Raw genomic sequence first — 19,992 nt, 5'->3', positions numbered from 1 at the left:
AAAATGTGAATTTTGCTGTTGGGTAGAGTTCTGTGTGTCCTTTAGAACTACTAGGCTTGTAGTATTGTTCAAGTCTTCTATTTCTTTACTTTTTATCTTCTGTCTTTCCTATCCACCATCAACAGTAGGGTATTGCAGTCATCAACTATTAGTACTGAATTATTCCCCTGCTTCAATTGTGTCAGTTTTTGTATCATGTATTTTGATCATCTGTTATTAGGTGTCTAAATGTTTATAATTGTTATATTTCCCTGCTGTATTGAAATTTTTATCATTATATAATATCTTTTTTTTTTTTGGTTTTTATAGCTTTTAAAATTTAAAGTCTGTTTAACCTGATGATGGTAACATCAGTTCTGCTTTCTTCTGGTTAATATGGAGTATCTTTTTGCAGTCATTCACTTTCAACTTATGTGTGTTTTTAGATCTAAATTGAGTATTTCTTAGACAACATACGGTTGGATTGTCTTGTTGTTATTGTTTTTTTTAATCCATTCTGTCACTCTCTGGTTTTTTTTTTTTTTTTGGATTGGAGAGTTCACTTCATTTACATTTAAAGTAATTACTGATGAGAAAGGACTGCTGTCTTTTCTTTTTGTTATTTGTTTTCTGTATGGCTTGCAGCTTTTTTAAATCTTATATTCACTGCATGACTATGTTTAGATGATTTTATTTGTTTGTTTTGTAGTTTTAACTACCATCTTATTTCTTTTGGTGTATATCCTATAGCTGTTTTCACTGGATTATCATGGGGATAAAGTTATAACACTCTAATTTGAATTTCATAGCAGCTTAATTTCAATAACATACAAAAGTTCTGCTCCTTTATGACTTCATCCCTACCCTTTCGGTTATTGATATAATAAAATTTCATTGTTGTACATTATATACTCAAACATACAAAATAATTGTTTTTTCTTCAGTGATTAATTCAATTATGTAGAACAAAGTTGAATTGCAAACTAACATTACAATCATATTAGCTTTTAGACTAATTGTTTTTATAAACATGTATTAGTCTCTTAAGCCACGTAGAAAACAACTTGAATTACACACCATTGTTACAATAACACTGACTTTTATAATTGCTCAAGTACTTATTTTTATTGAGATCTTTATTTCTTCACATGGCTTCAAGTTATACTCTAGTGTCCTCTCATTCCAATCTGAAATACTCCCTTCAGCATTTCTTGGGCCAACTCTAGTGGTAATGAAATTTCTTAATTTTTGTTTATCTAGGAGTGTCTTAATTTCTCACTCACTTTTTTGGGGGGTGGGGGAGAATGTATTAAGGGTTGAACTCAGGGGCACTGAGTCACATCCTCAGCCTTCTTTTGTGTTTATTTTAAGACAGGGTCTCACTGAGTTGCATAGCGCCTCACTTTTGCTGAGGCTGGCTTTGAACTCATGATCGTCCTGCATAGGCTCTGGAGCTGCTGGGATTTCTCCCTCACTTTTGAAAGACAGTTTTGCCAGATATAGGATGGTGATAGTATGAAATATAATATAATATAATATATATATATATATATATATATATATAAAATTTTTGTCTATATTTCCTAACATATGACTTCTAAAATCTCAGTATCTCTGGAGTGATGAGTGGCATTGGTATGCTAATGAGATGACTGGTGGCTGGTGGCCCCTGGATAGCATTAGGATGGGGGCTGCTCACCTAAAAGATCAACTCATGATTGAAGTGGTAGGATTTCAGATCCACCCTTAAGCCACAGGGAGGGCAGGGTGGGGGCTGCTGAAGATCCAGTCCATCACCAAGGGCCAATGATTTAATAAATAATGCCTACATAATAAAGTCTTCATAAAAGGACCAGGTTGGGGAGTTTCTGGATAGCTGAATACATGGGGGTGGTGTGCTCAGAGAGGGCATTGGAGGCTCCATACCCCTTTTCCCATATTTTCCCCTATGCATCTCTTTCATCTGGCTAATTCATCTTTATCCTTTTTTAAATTCTTTAGAATAAACGGGCAAATATAAGTAAAAGATATGTGTTCTCTGAGTTCTTTGAAATGCTCTAGTGAACTCATGAACAGGGTTATGGGAGCCCTTGATTTATAACAGTTAAGGTATAGGTGCTCCTGCAGTCCGTGTGTGGGTTGCAACATGTGCAGCACCTCTGCCTGCCGTGAGGCTAAGGGTTAGAGGATGGGGAACTGCTACCATGGTAAGAGGTGGAGGTGACCAAAAATAACCACGATTTACCATCCTAACCTTCTCCTGGAAGCTGAAAGTCTTCAATAGACTCCAGAGTTCCAGAATATTTATATCAGATGGGTTCTGATATAAGTGAATGTTTTCTAGGTGAAGAAACAGATCCCTGGTGCTTCCTACTCCACCCTCTTCCTGGAATCCTCCATACACTTTTACGATACATGCCTAGAAATACGAATTTTATAATTCAAGCACTGTTTTATACTAAAATTAATATGTGGATGAATGGGGTGGAGGATGACTAATGAGTGCAGATGAAGAGTGGAGATGGTGAAGATGTTGTTAAATTAGAGTATATGATGGCTGTAAACATACTAAAATCCATTGAATTGTATTCTTTCAACAGATGAAGTTTATGGTATATAAAACATGTCTTGGTAAAGCTGTTTTCAAAAATCTCAGCTAAAGTCAATGCAAAACCCATTAAAAATGCTACTGTATAAGCAATTTTGCTGAAAATGAGCCAAAACTGTAAGTTGAGCATCCTTATCTCAAATGCTTAGGATCATAAGTGTTTCCGATTTTGGATTTTCTCAGATCTTGAAATACTTGTATGTACATACTGATGTATCCTAGGGGTGGGCTCTAAGTCCAAACACAGACTTCATTTTTGTTTTATATACACCTTATACACAGAACCTCAATGTTATTTTACACAGTATTTAATAATTTTGTATGCAACACAAAGCAGAATTTTCTTTTTGTGGTGACATGCTGGCACTCAAAACATTTTGGATTGGGGAACATTTTGGATTTTTGGATTTTTGAATTAAGGATGCTCAGCCTGTGTATGGATATTTTGGAATAAGTAAAATGAGAAGCTGTCAAAGTTATTTAAAAATGAAAAAAAATCAGTGTTGTAGTAAGTTTCAGAGTCATTGTAAAAATTTTAAAACAACAACAAACTTTCCTGATGAAAAAGGATTTCTGGCTTTGGAAACTGGTTTTCTCCTTTCTTCCCCAAGATATGGAGTAAAGACCTATCTCTGTTTATAAACATGTAAGTCCAGTATCTTCCTGTATGCCTCATTTTGCTGACATTTATTGACATTATTTATTGATGTTCCCAGTCTTTTACTAGATTCTTTATGTGTGCTATTTCAGATAAGCTGGACTACATTTGTGCTCATACTCACACAACCCAACACGAGAGGTTCTTTTGTTGGATCCCATCCCACAGACAAGAAATCTCAGGCAAATAGATTAATTAAAGCCCTTGGTTATGGGTTAATAATTTTTCTGTCTTGGACATTTGCATTGGGTTGATGTTCAAAAGGTTCTATACATCACACACTCCTGTTTTCTTCTAGTACTTTACAGATTTTATATTTAAATCTTTAAACCTATTCAGAATTAATTTGGGGATGCAATTAGGAAAGACTGAATATATAATAAACTATTAGCTAGCAGTCCTAAAACAGTATATATCTATTCTCCCCCCCCCACGCGATATGTTTATTATGATACTAAACTTATTATCTATTTATGGACTTTCTACTTTTTATGGAATCAGTCCAGTTCAAAACAAAGAATTTTCTACACTTTGTTTTGGTCATTCTTCTTCTCTTTACTTCTTGGACTTTGTGGCTTCAGATCTAGGTAATGATTATATTTTCTCAGAGCATATAAGCAAAATGGCCCCATGTTGCAGACATATAGGAGGAATACTTAAATTCTTATTTGTTTTGACAGGTTTTGACACTTTTTTTGCCCTGACATCCTAATTCTTTTGCTCTAATATTTCTAGTTAGTACAGGTCCTGGGTGTCTGAGTTAGCAGGCATGTGGGAGGCAGGGAAAAATCACTGACCTCACTTTCTTGGGTCCCTCTCCACCACACCTGCATTTCCTAGGTTGAGTTTTTCTCTATTGAGCATCACCTGCTCTGTAATAGCTACTATTTCCCCAAACATTTGGTTGAAACATGGGTTTTCTTGTTCCCGTATATTTTCTTGTTCCTCTGTATTTTCATAGACATGAAAGTGCACATCTGTGAAAATACAGAGGAATGAAGTCTGCTACCCAGAAGTCATTTTTTAAATACTCATTTTAGCTTCCCTCCATCAACATAAAGATTCAATTTATTTGTGAATATATGCATAAGATCTCTTCTGATTTCATCAAAATAAGCAGTTTCTTAAATGAGGAAAATATCTTCATTTAGGAATAAATGAGGAAGCGGTTAAATTTAGAAGCTTCAGGCTTTTAGGAATAAGTTACGAAGGGGTTCGTACCACCAGGATGGGAAGGCAGGCTTCTCCCGGGATGGCCAGCTGCTAAAGGAATCAGGGGTTACTCCAAGCACCACCGTATTTCCTGGCACTGCTCACGGACCTCTGAGGCCAACGCAAACATGACTATGCCATGAGGTGGCTCCTCTGCAGTCCCACGTCCTGTCAGACGGGCATGCCAGAGTCCTGAAGGAGAGCAGACACGAGTCCTAAATGCTGCAGCTATTTTGGGAATGTCTTCCTTTTGTAGGAAACCAAGTTGCTAGCGTTTGGTGGTGTTCTGAACAGGCTGTTCCTGGTCCTCAGCAGTGGTATGAGGGCTTGCTGGCCTTCAGGTGATATGTTTATTATGATACTAAACTTATTATAATCCTTTAAATGTATTGTTCATTCGTTTATTTTTTCACTTCTGCCTGCCCCAGGGCACTGGGAGGCGAGTAGGCAGCATCAGGCTTAGAAATTGACTTTTTCTCTGTGGAGCACAATGACTGGTTAACTGTCTACGTTTTTTATCTTCATGTATAGTTTTTTAAATATTCCTTTATTGTTATTTTTAATTGACATATATATTTGTGGGATACATATATTCTAATATATGTGTATAATGTGTAATGATAAAATCAGAGGTATTAACATTTTTGTGTTGGGAACCATTGAACTCTTCTCTTCCAGTATGTGATCTGTGTCTGTGTGTGTATATATGTATACCTATTTCTCTCTCTCTCCCAATCTCTCTCTCTCTCTCTCTCTCTCTCTATATATATATATATATATATATATATATATATATATACACACACACACATATATATTTATATATAGATACGTAAATAAAATTACAGTCACTCTCCCATGCTACAGAACAGCATTGTTTCATAATAGTCAAGATACAGAATCAACCGAGTGTAGAATAGCAGTCACTGAATGCTAGAAAAGTAGGGGGAATAGAGAGAGGTTGAGTAACAGGAACCAAAGTTAGGTAAGAGGAATAAGCTCTAGTGTGCCTCATCTTAAAGGGAGCCATGTGGTGAACTCTCAAGGATGCTTCCGTCATGAGAATCACTTATCTGTAAACTAGTCCATGGTTTTCAGATTGTATTAAAAAGATAACAGTATCTGTGTTTGTGCCCATACCAAGTCTGAAATCATGTTTCTGGATTACTGGTATACCTTCTCATCAAAATTGATGTTGGTAGCACTAAAGGTGAAGAAGGGTACAGAAACAGGGGAACTCTAAGCCCTTCAATCAGCAGAGGTGAATTCAATTCTATTCTTAACTAAATTTATTAGCATAAATTATGTTCATATTTGGTTGAAAAAAATTGATGCATAGAAAAACATACACAGTATTAAATCTTACCCCCTTTTATTTTTTCCATCCTACAATCATTAACCATAAATTATGTGATAATACTGGATTACAACAATGATAATCCTGATCTCAAGGTGCTACTATAATATGTGTTAGTGGGGCAAGCAGGTAGAAATGCTTTCATAATGTATGTAGTCAGAACTAGGATAAGGGTAAATAAAGGACCTCGGGAGCATAAGAGAAGGGCATCTCACCATGATGAAGTAAAGGATTAGAGTAGCTTTCTGAAAAATGGCCTTCAAGGATACATGGGAGTTATTCAAGCAGGCAGAGAGGAACAAAGAATCTCCCAGACAGCAGGTACAACCTAGAGATGCCACTAGGGAGGTACAGAAGACTCAGTATGACTGCAGTTGGTGGTTCTAGGAGCCCGATGAGATGGGATATACAAACATAACCCCATGGAGAGCTGCATGTCAATGAACTTCGTGTGCAGAACCAATTCATTGGCATTTAAGTTGGTTGCTTGAATGATAATGAATCTAGATGGAATAAAAAGACAAGTGACCTTCAGCCAAACCTGTAGTTTATATAAAATGTAAGCAAAATACTTTTCTAAGTGTTATGAATGTTAGCAAACAATGATTATACTAACATGCTTCTTGAGGTCTGAAATAAGTCAAATTCTACATGGGGATCTAAGTAATTTTTTTAAGTGATATATCATTTAGATAACTACACGTGTGTGTGTGTGTGTGTGTGTGTGTGTGCATGTGTATTTTTAATTATATTTTTATGACACAATGATTAATTAGAGGTTCCCAAACTTTTGAGTGCATCAGAATTACATACAGAGCTTGTTAAAAGAACTGGAGGCATCCTCTTCATGTATCTGACTTGATATGGTTGTGCAGCAAAATTTGTGCTTGTTATAAGTTCCTAGGTGCTGGTATTGCTGATCCAGGAACCACTTATATAATTGCAAGAAAATTGAAGAAGTTCGGGTATATGAGAACCAAAAAGTTAAGGCCTAGTCAGAGCAGGATGATTAGGATAATGAGATGAATATTGGACCTGCCGTTTAAGGAGGGGGGAGAAGTTGGGTTGCCAAATGCCAGCCAAATGGTAACATTGGCTTGAGAAGATGGCACGTGATAAAGCAAGAAAATAAGAAGTTTGTTTACAGGGGTTAGCTTGTCCAGAGAATTCCTGGATTGAGTTAATGAAAAATTAACAGAATGTTAGATCAGGAAGGAAGGTGAATGGAGTGTTTTACAGGGTCTTTAGCAAAGCCCAAATATTTGTGTCTTGAATAACAGGCAGAATTCATTGTAGGATCTCCAGCAGCAATAAAATAGAGCTTAGCACAATGTTTCCTAAATCGTGTGTCAGCTAAACAAGGGTTAGGATAAGCCAAAAGAAGTAAGACAAACACAAGCTATTGTATTTTTCCTAGGTAGAAGGTGATAAAGGCTCATATCCAGCTTTTGTGTGGAAATACCAATAGAAAAAAATAGGGTGGATAAAATATAGATAAAACTATGAGAAACTTGTAATTTAATAAAACAGGACAGATCTGTCTTCCTTCCTTTTTCTAAGTAAACACTCGAATGTGTTTTTAAAATGCAATGGATTATTCACTAAAAAAATAAATTGCTGGATAACCCCCAAAATATTTTTCTGCCTCTATTTTCATACCCAAAAAAGTGGGATTATATAGCAAATCTACCTCTGGGTATTACACAGATAAACAAAATAATTGGTATAAAGTACTTTGATCATCTAAAAGTCTGGATATAATTATTATTGCTAATGATAGAATGAGAAATCATGTTCTTGTGTGGATTTAAATTGGTTCAGAGAAAGAAAATTTGTGCGAATTCCCTTCATGGAAAGGAACTAATGGGGTGCCTCAGGAATTGGTGCCTAGTGTATGAAATAATTAGCTGTAGAGAAGTAGCTAGCTCATTGAAGTAGCTGATGACACAAAATTATGTAGGCTAGTAAAAGCCAGAGAGAATTCTATAAAATATTCCAGAAGGAGCTGATCAAACAGTATGACCAGAAAATAGGACAGCAGCTCCATTTTAATGAAGATAAATGATTTGCTTAGAAAAGGAAATAGTTTCTGTTTTCACAGCATGTTGATTAGCCAAGGAGATAGAATAGGGGAAAGCCATGTGTCATGGTGGTTAACATGTATTGAAATAATGAAGTTCTGCCTTCAAACGTCCATTACTGGACTCTTCATTCAGCTCACACTTATTGACCATATCTTTATCGGACAAACATGCTAAACAGTAGGGGAAAGTAAATCAAGACACTTTCTCTATCTTTAAACTAGCTCACAGATGAGAGAGAGAGACATAAATATAAAAGGTAGGGCCATGAAACCACCAAATAGGTAATTGTGTTGGTTTTTTATTGTTGTGTAACAGATGACACAAACCCAGTGGCTTAAAAGAAAACACAATATCTTTTGCTTCCCTGGGTGGGGATCTGAGCATGAATGAAGTGTTTTGCAGGGTCTTTAGCAAAGCCAAAATATTTGTGGGGTCCTCTGGGTCCTCTGCTCAGAGCTCAGAAGACTATAGTCAGGTGTTGGCTGTTTGCATCTCATCTAGGGGCTCAGCTTGGAAGGAATCCCGCACATGCTCCCCTAGGCTCTCAGCAGAACTGATTTGCTTGTGGCCATATAACTGGGGGGTTCCTGCTCTTTGTTTATAGTATTTGGAAAGCAGCTCCTGAAACTACCTGCAGTTCCTTAGAGGTCAACTACAGTTCCTTGACACAAGGGGCTTATTCAACATTAAACTTACTTTCTTGAATTAGTAAGGGGGATTGCTCACTCCAATCTAAGATGGAGACACGGAACATGAGCTAATCATGGGTGTAATATTCCATCACCTTTGCCATGTCCTGTTCGTTGTAAGCAAGTCACTGGTCCCAGCTGTGCTCACGGTGAGGGAATTACACAGGGAATGAACGTTAGGAGGCCAGTTTTATAGGGATGGGTTCATACTTTAGGGTCTGTCTGCCTCAGTCACACACTAGGCTGTGAAGAGCAAAGCATGTATAGGACAAATACTTTGGGAAGGTTATCATCCATTAATCTGCATGTTTGGTTACATCCTTGGAATATTTAAAGTTACTGGATGATTTTATCATTGAATATTGTAGTATCATGTTTATTTGGTTGCTCTTTATGTTTATGCTATCAACTTTTGTCAGAGATCACTTATACTAGCAATAAGAACAATTGCTATTGTAATTATCAGTCAGAAAAGTAAAGACAAAAAGGACAATCTCACATGTTTTATTTTAACTGAAATTTTATAAGCATGAATATGTCAACATGGTAAGACCAACTCCATTTGTAATTTCTAGATTAGGTTTCTTTTCAATTGAGGAAGCTCATAAAGACATGTTGAATTTAAACTGAGTGGATACTATCTTTGGAGTACGTCTTTTCTGCCACTTGCCTATGCATCATTATCTTTGCAAAACATTCAACCTCTTATTCATAGAAATATCTCTCTTTGTGCATTTGTATTTCAGCTTTTGGTGTATTTTAAATTAATTGCAAAATTATAATAGCAAGCATAACTAGAATAAATAGTTTAGGAATCAAGAACAACAGACCATGGTAGCAGATAAAACATGCCTTCAAATGGAAGAGATAGTTGGACTAAAGTTATTTCCTTAAGTGGGAACCTGGGTCCATGACTCAAGCCAACTCTTTTACTTGCTGTATCTTTTACTGTCATTTCAAAGTTTGCATCTTCATTTATTGTAAAACTTTCTTGCTACAGTGGTTCTTATTTATCTTGGCTCAGTACACAAAGCTTTTAATATGAATTTATTTTTAAGTAAAATGCTAAATAAACTTTTACTGTCCCCCCCAAAATACCAACACCTATGTAATAAAGGGACTATCACACCTTGAGCATCCTTTGCCCTGGCTGGAGTGTTCAGGTACAACATGAGGTACAAATACTTTGGAAACTGGGACATGAGATTTCTGGTTTTTAATACTGATGTCCACATGTGGCATGCTTATCTTCCACTTAAAACAGACTATTTTATAATAATCATTTGAGAATTAAATCTTTGAGAAGCAGTTACTCTAAGTCAGATTTGCACTCCCATTTTTTGATCCAAAGATTTTTTACTCTTCACACAGCTGTTTCAGAACAAAAATAACCACAGTTCATACTCTAGATCACTGTGCACCCAACATTAGCAGCTGCCATCATTAGATTAGATTCACACCATTTTTCAGCCTCAAGTCAGACCTCCTTATTAATGTTTGGTAAACATTTATGGAGAAGACTATTTACTTGGCACCTGAGACAGATAAATTGTCTAATAGAAAAAGCCACTTATTACCTATCAAACATAACTAGATGCCAGCATGAAAACGAATGATATTTGGACAGTGATGTTCATGTTTCTTGGTGAAGCTGGATAAAGAGGATTAATACTACACAGACCCAAGTTCACTGGTCTCCTGCCTGTGGTATGGGAAACATATGAACATCTGTGTTGTTGGACTAAGGATGAACTATCACATTTATCCCAAGTGCCTAGCACAGGACAGGATATCCTATATATGCAGCATGGGTTTGTTGAGTGAATGAATGAACAAATGTCCTATTGAATAATTATTGTTGTGGTAGTCAATTTTCAATCAGGATCAGGGGGAAAGCACAATGAGATACCAATCTAAGGAATATTAAGTAAAAACAGTTGTTACAAATGGTCTTGTTAACTTAGGTATCTATAATAATCTTGGTATGTAAAAGATATTCAAATAAAGCCTATACATCACAGTGTCAAAGTTGAATCTGTTACAAGGTTGATTTTAAGCCACATTCATTAACCATCAGTGAAGTACATTCAGAAGAAGGTAGTGTTTACCTACCAAGGCTGCAATATAAATTGGGTTAAGTTTATAGTTGGCACCTTGCAATATCCACACATCAACCCCTCTCCTTAGAAAACTCCTATAGTTGATAAAATGAAAACTGCTAGTTGGTTGTTATCATTTATGCATCTTTCAGACCCCAAATCTGAAATCAGACACTTCCTTTATTCCTGGTCATGTTGTGTTTCAGATTTTTGTATTGTCCTGTTACTTATATTTCCTATACCTAAATTAATAGCAATGATTTATTTACAATCAATTTTTCTTCAAAAATAGTTCTAAAATTCACTATAATAAATGCCTTCTGAGGAATTAAAATATAAAGGATTTTCTAAAATATGTTAAATCCTTATTTCATTTAAAAAAAAAATCTGGAATGCTTACTATGTGGAGAAAAAAATACCTGATGGATTTTAGCAGAGTGGTCAGTGTGCTACTTAGAAAAATCCCTGAGTAACAAATGACCCCAAACCTTGGTGGCTTAAAACAGCAAGCATTTATTGTCTCACATAGTTTCTAGGGTCACAAATATCGGTGTGGCTGAGTTGGGTGTCTGTGACCAGGGTCTCTCATGAGACTGTGCCTAAGCTGTGAGACAGGTCTTATCTGAAGGATCCCCAGGGAAGCAGGGTCCCCTCCCAAGCTCACTCCCATGGCTCTCGGCAGGATCTGTTTAGTTCTATGTGAGTTGCTGGACTGGGGGCCTCAGTTGCTTATTGTTTGCTTGCCAGAGCCTCTCTCAGGTCCTGGCCCCATGGTCCCTCCCATGAGGATGCATCAAGATGGGGCAGCTTCTTCCCCCAGGTTAAAATCAGAGAGAGTGAGCCCACAGCATGGAAGCCACACTCTTCTTCTACCTCCTCCCTGAAGGGACAGACTCCCATTCCTCTGCATTCCACCGCAGTCCAGCCCAAACTCAAGGACAGGGCTCACAGAAGGGCATGGCAGGAAGTGGGGATCCTTGGACACTGTCTTAGAGATGGCCTGCCACAGATGGGAAGGATAAAGATCACTTCCCTTTTCTTCATTGAATAGAAAGAGCTTGATGGGTTCAGAGGGCTGGTCATTAATGGGACTGATTCACATGCACAAAATGTGGGTTGGAGCAGGTGAACTCAGTAATCCTTCAACTTTAGTGGTCCACATGTTTTTTTTTTTTTTTGTAAATCCACTGATTTTGGCAAAGCAGCAGTGCTGGTGGGTCTTTAGTCTACTGCAGTATGGTCCGAATGGAAGCTGAATCACCTGTAGAGACAGGACAAGGTAGTTGCTGGATCATTGTTAACCTAGGAGCCCAAGGAAACCCTGAAGTTAAAACAAACAAACTCACTTTTCTAGTGAGAGAATTAATGGAAAATTTTAATTTTAATTACCTACAAATGTACCACACCATATTTACTTTGGAAAGAATTTAGCAAATTCCACTCTCGTTCCCTACTGGTTTCTAAACACAGCCCTTCTCTAGCTGTCTCTCCACCTCCCTACCTCTTCTCATCCTATGTTATGGCAGCAAATGCTTTACAGGGTGTCAGGAGACCACAACTCTTTCCCAGTGTCTGCCATCATCTCCAGGAAGCATGGCTGGCAGGAGGGTCCCTCTATAACAGTGCTGATCTAACCTCTAAGACAATCCCATTTGGCCTTGGCACATCTGGGCTCAATCCCACTCTACCCCTTCTCTGGTTTTCCAGTTGGCATTTGCTGAGTGAGCACCAGCACCCCAACTCCCACTCCCCAAATCTCCTCTTTCTTCTTTTCTTCCTTTATATTTTAATTTAATTTAATTTATTTATTCATTTTTGATACCGGGGATTGAACTCAGAGACACTCAACCACTGAGCCACATTCCCAGCCCTATTTTGTATTTTATTAGAGACAGGGTCTCACTGAGCTACTTAGCACCTTGCCATTGCTGAGGCTGGCTTTGAACTTGAGAGTCTCCCATCTCAGCCTCCCATGTGCTGGGATAACAAGTGTACACCACCGCACCCAGCTTAATTTTATTTTTAATTGTCATAATAATTGTACATATCTATGGGTTACAGTGTGGTGTTTCAATGCATGAATACATGTGTAGTAATTGAATCAGCATAATCATCACCTGTTACACTTGGGTTGAAAAAGAATCAGGTGGCAGTGTCATTTGTTTTTTAATAGTTTAAAGTCTCCAATTTCATTTGGCAGGAAGGAAAACATAGGATACAATGCTAATACCCACCTGCACCTTAAATTGCTCAGCTAAGAAGTTTTGAAGGTCAAAATGGAACTGAGGTTGTTAAGAAAAAAAAAAAACTAGCCATGAACACCTAAAAGAATTTGAAAGATTCTGTGGGGTGGCAAATAGAGGTGTGCTCAGGTGTTGAAGTTCAGTTTATTAATACTGTGCTGATCCAGTCTGGCTCTCTACCACATTGCTCATTGGTTACTGACTATCAAGATTAGATAAAACAAAATGTTATTGCATTTTATAGACTGTGCAATAGGAAATAAATTCATAGATGAGAACATATAAGATTTATGGGAAAATTAATTTCAAACTCTAGGTTTCCATCATGAATACTATCATTGCAAAATATCTGAACTCATTTGTCTGGTTACTCTTCAATTTGAAAATGCTTTTCAAGTGTTTAAGCAACAAAAATTAATTCATACAGCAATTTTACAGATCTTTCTCATAATACTCTGCAAGTTTATGATCTTACTGGAAATACAAAAAAAATTAGAAGGCCATCATCTCATGCATTTTCGAACATAGCAAGTTCTACCACTGCCTAAAGCAAATAACCATTACCCTTCTCACAACACAATGTGTCAGGAACCAATTTCATAAATAATATACTTTTGTAATGATAGTGCAAAATGAGTTTTTTTCCACAGCTAACATTAGAATACAGACAAAAAAAATATTGGGACATTATTTGAAATTTCAGGAGTAGCAATACAGGGAAAGAGTTCAGATTGCCTATCATCATGCCAGGTGCTAGATGTTTTGCTTACATAATTGTTTGACAAGTTTATACAGCTGGAAATTATTTCATATGGGTGAACTGGATTGGATATTATGTGAAGCTATTACATAGTGAAGCATTCCATTATTTGGTGATTGTGCTTCTCAATTTATAGTCCTTTGCTTTCAATTATATTTTTGAGTCTACAATCTTTTAAGAAACCAAGCACCTCAAAAAGACAGGGAAAAATTAGCTTGTAGCACAAAGATAATGTCACATTAAAATAGTCCCTTTTATCACAGTAGGTGGAGCAGGAGGTAAGTTTAACTGCTGCTGCCTCCTACTGATGGAAAAAATATGCCCTGAGAATTTATGAGTCTGTAACAGGAAACCTGAACCCAGTTGTTAATGTTCCATTTTTATTCCTCTGAATTGTAAGGATGGATTCTCATGGGTAGGAAGGTTGATAAAGATAAAATATAATATTGTCTCAAGGGTTTATAAGATTTGGAAGGTTTACCTATTTGATGAAACTGGACTCTCTCTGAGAGCACTAAGCATGCTTTCTCAGCTTTGAAGAGCTGTGCAGGTTTCCGTAACACCCCAATAGGGAGACAAAGACTGGGGTGAACTGGGAAATATAAGAGGCTCAAAATTTCATTTTAAAAGGCTGATAGCATTTGTTCTTTTCACATCACTGTATAATTTGCAGTACTCTTAGCAAAATAGAAACACATAAAATAAGTCCGGCGCTTTTGATCTTATCACCCAAGACAAAGCGGAGCTTTTGAGTCTCCTCTTTCTGCAAAGCACCACACTCCACTGACTACCTCACCCCCAAAACTGTGTCCTGTGGGAAGAGTAGAGTGGAGTGAAAGGGTGGAGAGGACAGCTTCGTGAAGTGGCTGCCTTGGGATAGAGGTACGCCAACATGAGACACCCAACATTCAGTCTTCAAACTATAAAATCAGTATAAGATTGTGAAAAAGTTGTAATGTAGAATATTTTTCCTCTACAGTAATTCTGCACCCCTAACTCAATTGCATGTGTGTGTACATATTTATTTTTCTTTTACTTCTCTATATAAAAGCAGAGGTCAAGTTATATTACATTACAGTTCTAATCATAGAGATATGTATAAAGACATGTATTTTATATATGTGTCTAGATCTACATATACATATGTATGCTATCTATTTATGCTAGGAGATGCATACTTATCTCAATGAGTGCAAAATATACTTAATGTGGCATCCAAGGCAGTATAATATTAAAAATATTTAACTAGTACGACACAGATATTGACTCAGGAGGCACAGGCAATAGCTAGTGAACAAGAATGCTATCCATAAGCAGCCATATACCCAGACCCATGTTCTCTGGCTTAATACTAACCTTCATCCTCAGCATCTGTACCCATAATTGTAGAGTCTTCATGAATAAAACATCAATGTCTTCTTTAGCCACAATGACCTGTCCCTTACTGTACTGTTAATCATTAGGGTGCTTTCACTTTCTAGTATTATGAATAATCATACAATTAACAAATTGTGCCATGTTAAAGTATTGGTAAGAACTGAACTATAAATAGCTATAAATCTGATTCTAAAACTGTAAGGTTGACAAAAGCTCAAAAGAATAAATCATAAATGAACCAAAAGCCCACAGATGTCAGTATAGGACCCAATACTGTTATCCTGTGTGGTCTTGAATATATCACCTATAAAAGTCACTTTGTCTATATCAGTTTTCCAGTCTGCCAAATGAAAATCATAACCTGTCACTGCCCAAAGCATCGTGGGGTCGTGCTGAAATACTCAGGGCAAGAGGTCTGGAAGGGTGCTGGCTTTACCTCTTACTGCCTGTGTAACCTTGGGCAAGAAACTAGCCTCTCCGAGCTTGTTTCTTCAAGCGGTGGTGACATGTACCCTGTCTACTTTAGATTTACTTCTCGACTACAGTATAGGGAGAAAATCTCATAAACTCCAAAGCACTGTTGGAATGGGTAGAATTATTACTTCATTTGTATGCAACATATCTACATTGATATCCTTCAAAAATTCTTCTAAAGTTTTGCAAACATATACTCAGTACTTTTATGAAATATGTATGAATTTTGGATACTTTGTTTTTCTCCCAATCCACTCCACCTACCCCTTTTCCAGAGCCAGAGCCACTGATAAATCAGATACTAATAAATATACTACCTGGACATGCTGTGAAATTTTTGCCATGGTTGTAGAGTATATTCATGAATAATATTATAGTATTGTCTTAAGGGTCTTGAAATATTAGGTAAAAATATCAAAACTGTGTTCTCCTTAACTCATTCCCAGGTTGATAAGATTCATTCATGTTGGTATATGTAGCTTTATTCATTCATTTTTATTGCTGCAAAAACTCCACTAAGGGTGCTCCATTCCACTGCCTGTGGGGATTCTGGCTGTGGACTACTGTGACTAGGCTGCGATGAGTTTATCTGCACATGCGTCCTAGTCCACCTGTACAAATGTTCCCATAGAGCTAGAGATGGAATTGTGGGATCATGTGCACATCTCTACTATTACTAGATATAGCAAAACACCCTCAAAGTAGTCCTAACAATTTTCACTCCTTCCTTCAACAAGGTGTGAGAGTTTATATTTCTTCACATACTTACGAGGATATGGTATTTTTTTTTTTAATTTTAATAAGATCTGTAAGTGAGAAATGGGCCCACAAACACATTAGAATTTGATTTGTTTTAATCAAATGGCAAGAATGCTTTTTGTTTCAACATTCGTCTATTTAATGTCAACCAAATTAAATACCTTGAAGAAGTAGAAATCACCAGGGACCTATGTTGTGAGGCTCAATGAAGCCCCAGCATGGACGCTCCTTGCTGTGGCCACTGTAGGCTTTCTACCCTCCTGTCCTAGAGAGACTCACAGGAAATGAAGTACCACACATGGCCACTAAGACAGAGTCAACAAAACTAGAGCCAGGAATCTGTGTCCTTAATACATTTCCTGGGGTGGATGTTCACATCAACATCAGTATAGATATAAATCATGATTCAAATGAGATAGAAGAGATCTGTGATGGGCCTAACATCAGTCAAGAGGAGTTCAAAAGGTTGTAAAGAGGTCCAAGTGACAAAAGAGAAAAAAAAAGAGAAAAGCATTCCAAAACGTGGAAAATGAGGTGAAATGTCTCTGACTTTCAAAAACTTACCGCTGGCTCCTGGCGTGAGTGCGTCCTCACTGGAGTAGTTCTGCCCTCTCTCCAGACCCCAGCCACATGGGGACCACAGGGAAAGAACAGGCTGTAGCCACCAAGGGAGAGCTGTTTTCTGTCCAGCAAGGAAGGCCCAGAGGATGATGACCTCTAGGTTCCATTCCCTCTGGGAGAGGAAAAGGAACAAGGGAGGCACGTGCTTCTATTCAGCCGTGTACTGCATCTGGCCCTCAAGAAAGAGATGGGCAGGAAGAGAGAAAAACAGGCCACTTGGGCTGTCTGGTTCCTAGAGCTGCCCCAGGGCCCTCACCCAGCCTGCCTTGTCTTTTCCTCTGGTTAAAAGAATTCTATTCCTTTAATTTCAAGAGGCTCAGAGAACCCACTGTCCAAGGATGACAGTAATGAGAAGAAGCGATGGAGACCATCGCGGAGAGGGCACTGGCAGAAGTCAACAGAGCCCAGAAACGGGCTTAACTTGATAAACTCACCACAGTAAGGGATCTGGGAAACAGAGGGGGTGAGTGGTAGGACGGACACTGTTCAGCTGTGAAGATGGTGGCACAGAATTACTAGGGAAAGAGTTGACTGATAACTGAAAAATTCAGGTGATACTGTCTTAATTTTGGTTTTAAAAGTTCCTTCATACATATGTTATATATGTGGGTATGCATATAAATTTCTAAAATGCACATCTATAAATGTACACTTTGTGTGTGTGTGTGTGTGTGTGTGTGTGTGTGATGCTGGGGTTTGAACCCAGGGCCTTGTGCATTGCTAGGCACATGCTCTACCACTGAGCTCCATTGCCAGTACTATAAATGTAAACTTCATAACACCAACACAGAACTGAAAGGACACATCACAAGAACTATTGGGCACTTTTGAAATAAGTTTGGAGTCATTTTGACATTGTGTGTGTGTGTGTGTGTGTGTATATAAACACATATAGATATATTCACATGTACTTAAATGTTAACACATAAAACTTTTAGGTTTATAGGGAAAAATCTGAAGAATCTAGGATGAAGCAAAGAAATTTTAGGTGGACATCAAAAGCATTATCCATAAAAGTAAAAATTAATAAATTGGACTTCATCAAAATTCAAAACCTTTGTTTGAAAAATATTCTATTAAGGGGATAGACAAGCTTCAGGTTGGTAGTAATATTTGCAAACCATTTATTTGACAAAAGCTAGTATATATAATGAACTACTAATAATCCAGTTAGTACTTAGGTTAAAGGTATAAACAGCCATCTCAGTGAAGAAGATACATGGATGGAAAAATCTGCATAAAATATACAGATGTTCAAAAGCATTAGCCATTTGGAAAATGCAGATTAAAGCAACAATGTGATGTCATTTTACACATCTATAAGAATGACTCAAATAAAAAAAATAGCACCACCACTAAATGCTGGTGAGAATGCAAAAATACCAGGTAACTCACACTGCCGGAGGGAATGTAAAATGACATAGAAACGACATAAAACAGTTTGACTGTTCCATATAAAAATAACCATTCAATTACTATGCAACTCAGCAATTATAAATCCTGGGCATTTATCCCAGAGTGATTAAGACCTGTGTTTACACAATAAACCTGTACACCAAAGTCCATGGCAGCTTCCTTTGCAATAGACCAAATCTGGAAGTGGTCCAGAAGCTCTTCAGTGAGCAAATGATTGGACAACTGTGGCATATCCATACCACGAGTTACTACTCAATGGTAAAGAGTAACAAACTGTTTATACACCCAATAACTTGAATGAATCTCCAGGGATTATGTTCACTGGAAAAAGCCAATCCCCAGAGATGGGGATGACTCCTTTCAAATTACCTTCTTGAGATGATAAAATTGTAGAGATGGAGAACAGACTAATAATTCAAAATGTTATGGATAGAGTGGGGAGATCAGTGGAAAGAGATGAGTGTGTTAGGAAAAGTACAATGTGACAGGTCCTTGTGGCAATGGGATTGTTTCGTATCTTGATGATGGTGCAATTGCACAGAACTGAATGCATGTGTATGTACACACACACACACATACACATACATGTACACTTAAATGAGTATAGGTAAAACTAGCAAAATTGAATGAGATCAGTGGATTTTATCAGTATCCATATCCTGATAGTAATATTTTAATTTTCCAAGATGTTGTTATTGGTTATAACTGAGTATAAGCTATATGAGATCCCTCTGTGTTATTTCTTATAATTGCATGTTAAGTCTACAGTTATCTTAAATCAAAACACCTAATTTAAAAATCATATCAACTTTTTATGTTATACAACATATTTCTGTAATTATATAGCAAATAATTTATATATAATGTATATTACTATATTTTATAGTATGGTGTTTATAAAAAGTACATTAATTGATGATAAAACTTAACTCATTTGAAATATCAAACTGTTTTGTTGCAACATAAAATTAACAATTTGCTCCTCTTTTCAGCAAAACTCAATGAGAGGATTGTCTGCATTCTTGGTACCTGATCCTCTCCTCCTGTTCTCTCCTAAACTCACATTAACTAGGATTTCACCTCCACAGTTTTACCAAAAGAAAGCTCTGCTACTAAGAAGCTACATGATGTCAACTGCAAGGCCAATTCCCAGTTCTGCCTGTCTTCACCCTGGTTGATGACAACCTTCTTACCATACTTCTGTGTGTGACCTCTAAGCTCCTCCCTAACCTCATCTCATACAGCAAATTTTTTTGCCAGGGGCCAGTGTCTGCATGCACTCTCTTATCTGCATGCACTCTTGTCATTTTAATACCATTTCTGTGCTTGTGATGCTCACTTTTGTATTTATTTCTGTATTTTACCTCTTTTGATACCTAGCAAGGGCTTGCTGCCTGATGCACATAGAAGTCAATACTATGGTGTTGGGTTTTGCAAAATTAAAGAGCTTTACTGAAGGTCAGTGGGTTAGGAGAGTGGATGTAGGCTCAGATCTGTCTCCCTGATTGGCCAGTGAATAGGGTCCTTAAGGGCTTTGGGGAGTTAAGGGGCGTCTAACAATGTCTGAGGTCTTCATTGGACAGTTGTATCTTCCAGGGTTCTGACTATTTTTTGTACTGTGGTCAGCACCCCTCACTTTTGATGTTAGTGCAAGTT

At 37.3% G+C, this 19,992-nt stretch overlaps 1 protein-coding gene and 1 non-coding gene across 4 annotated transcripts in view; one reads left to right on the top strand and one right to left on the bottom strand.

Annotated features, from left to right (window-relative positions):
- The window catches only part of Mtus2 (microtubule associated scaffold protein 2), a 373,317-nt gene that overhangs the window by 85,117 nt on the left and 268,208 nt on the right, over positions 1 to 19,992 (top strand). The gene's annotated exons all lie outside the window — the stretch shown is intronic.
- Trnaa-agc (transfer RNA alanine (anticodon AGC)) lies at positions 17,601 to 17,667 on the bottom strand. The gene has a single exon. It is a non-coding gene; the product is annotated as a tRNA-Ala (tRNA).

This window comes from Callospermophilus lateralis, chromosome 12 (genome assembly GCF_048772815.1).
Source record: "Callospermophilus lateralis isolate mCalLat2 chromosome 12, mCalLat2.hap1, whole genome shotgun sequence".
Classification (NCBI taxonomy): domain Eukaryota; kingdom Metazoa; phylum Chordata; class Mammalia; order Rodentia; family Sciuridae; genus Callospermophilus; species Callospermophilus lateralis.
The sequence above is the reverse complement of the archived record's forward strand: the minus strand, read 5'-3'. Positions and strand labels throughout refer to the sequence as shown.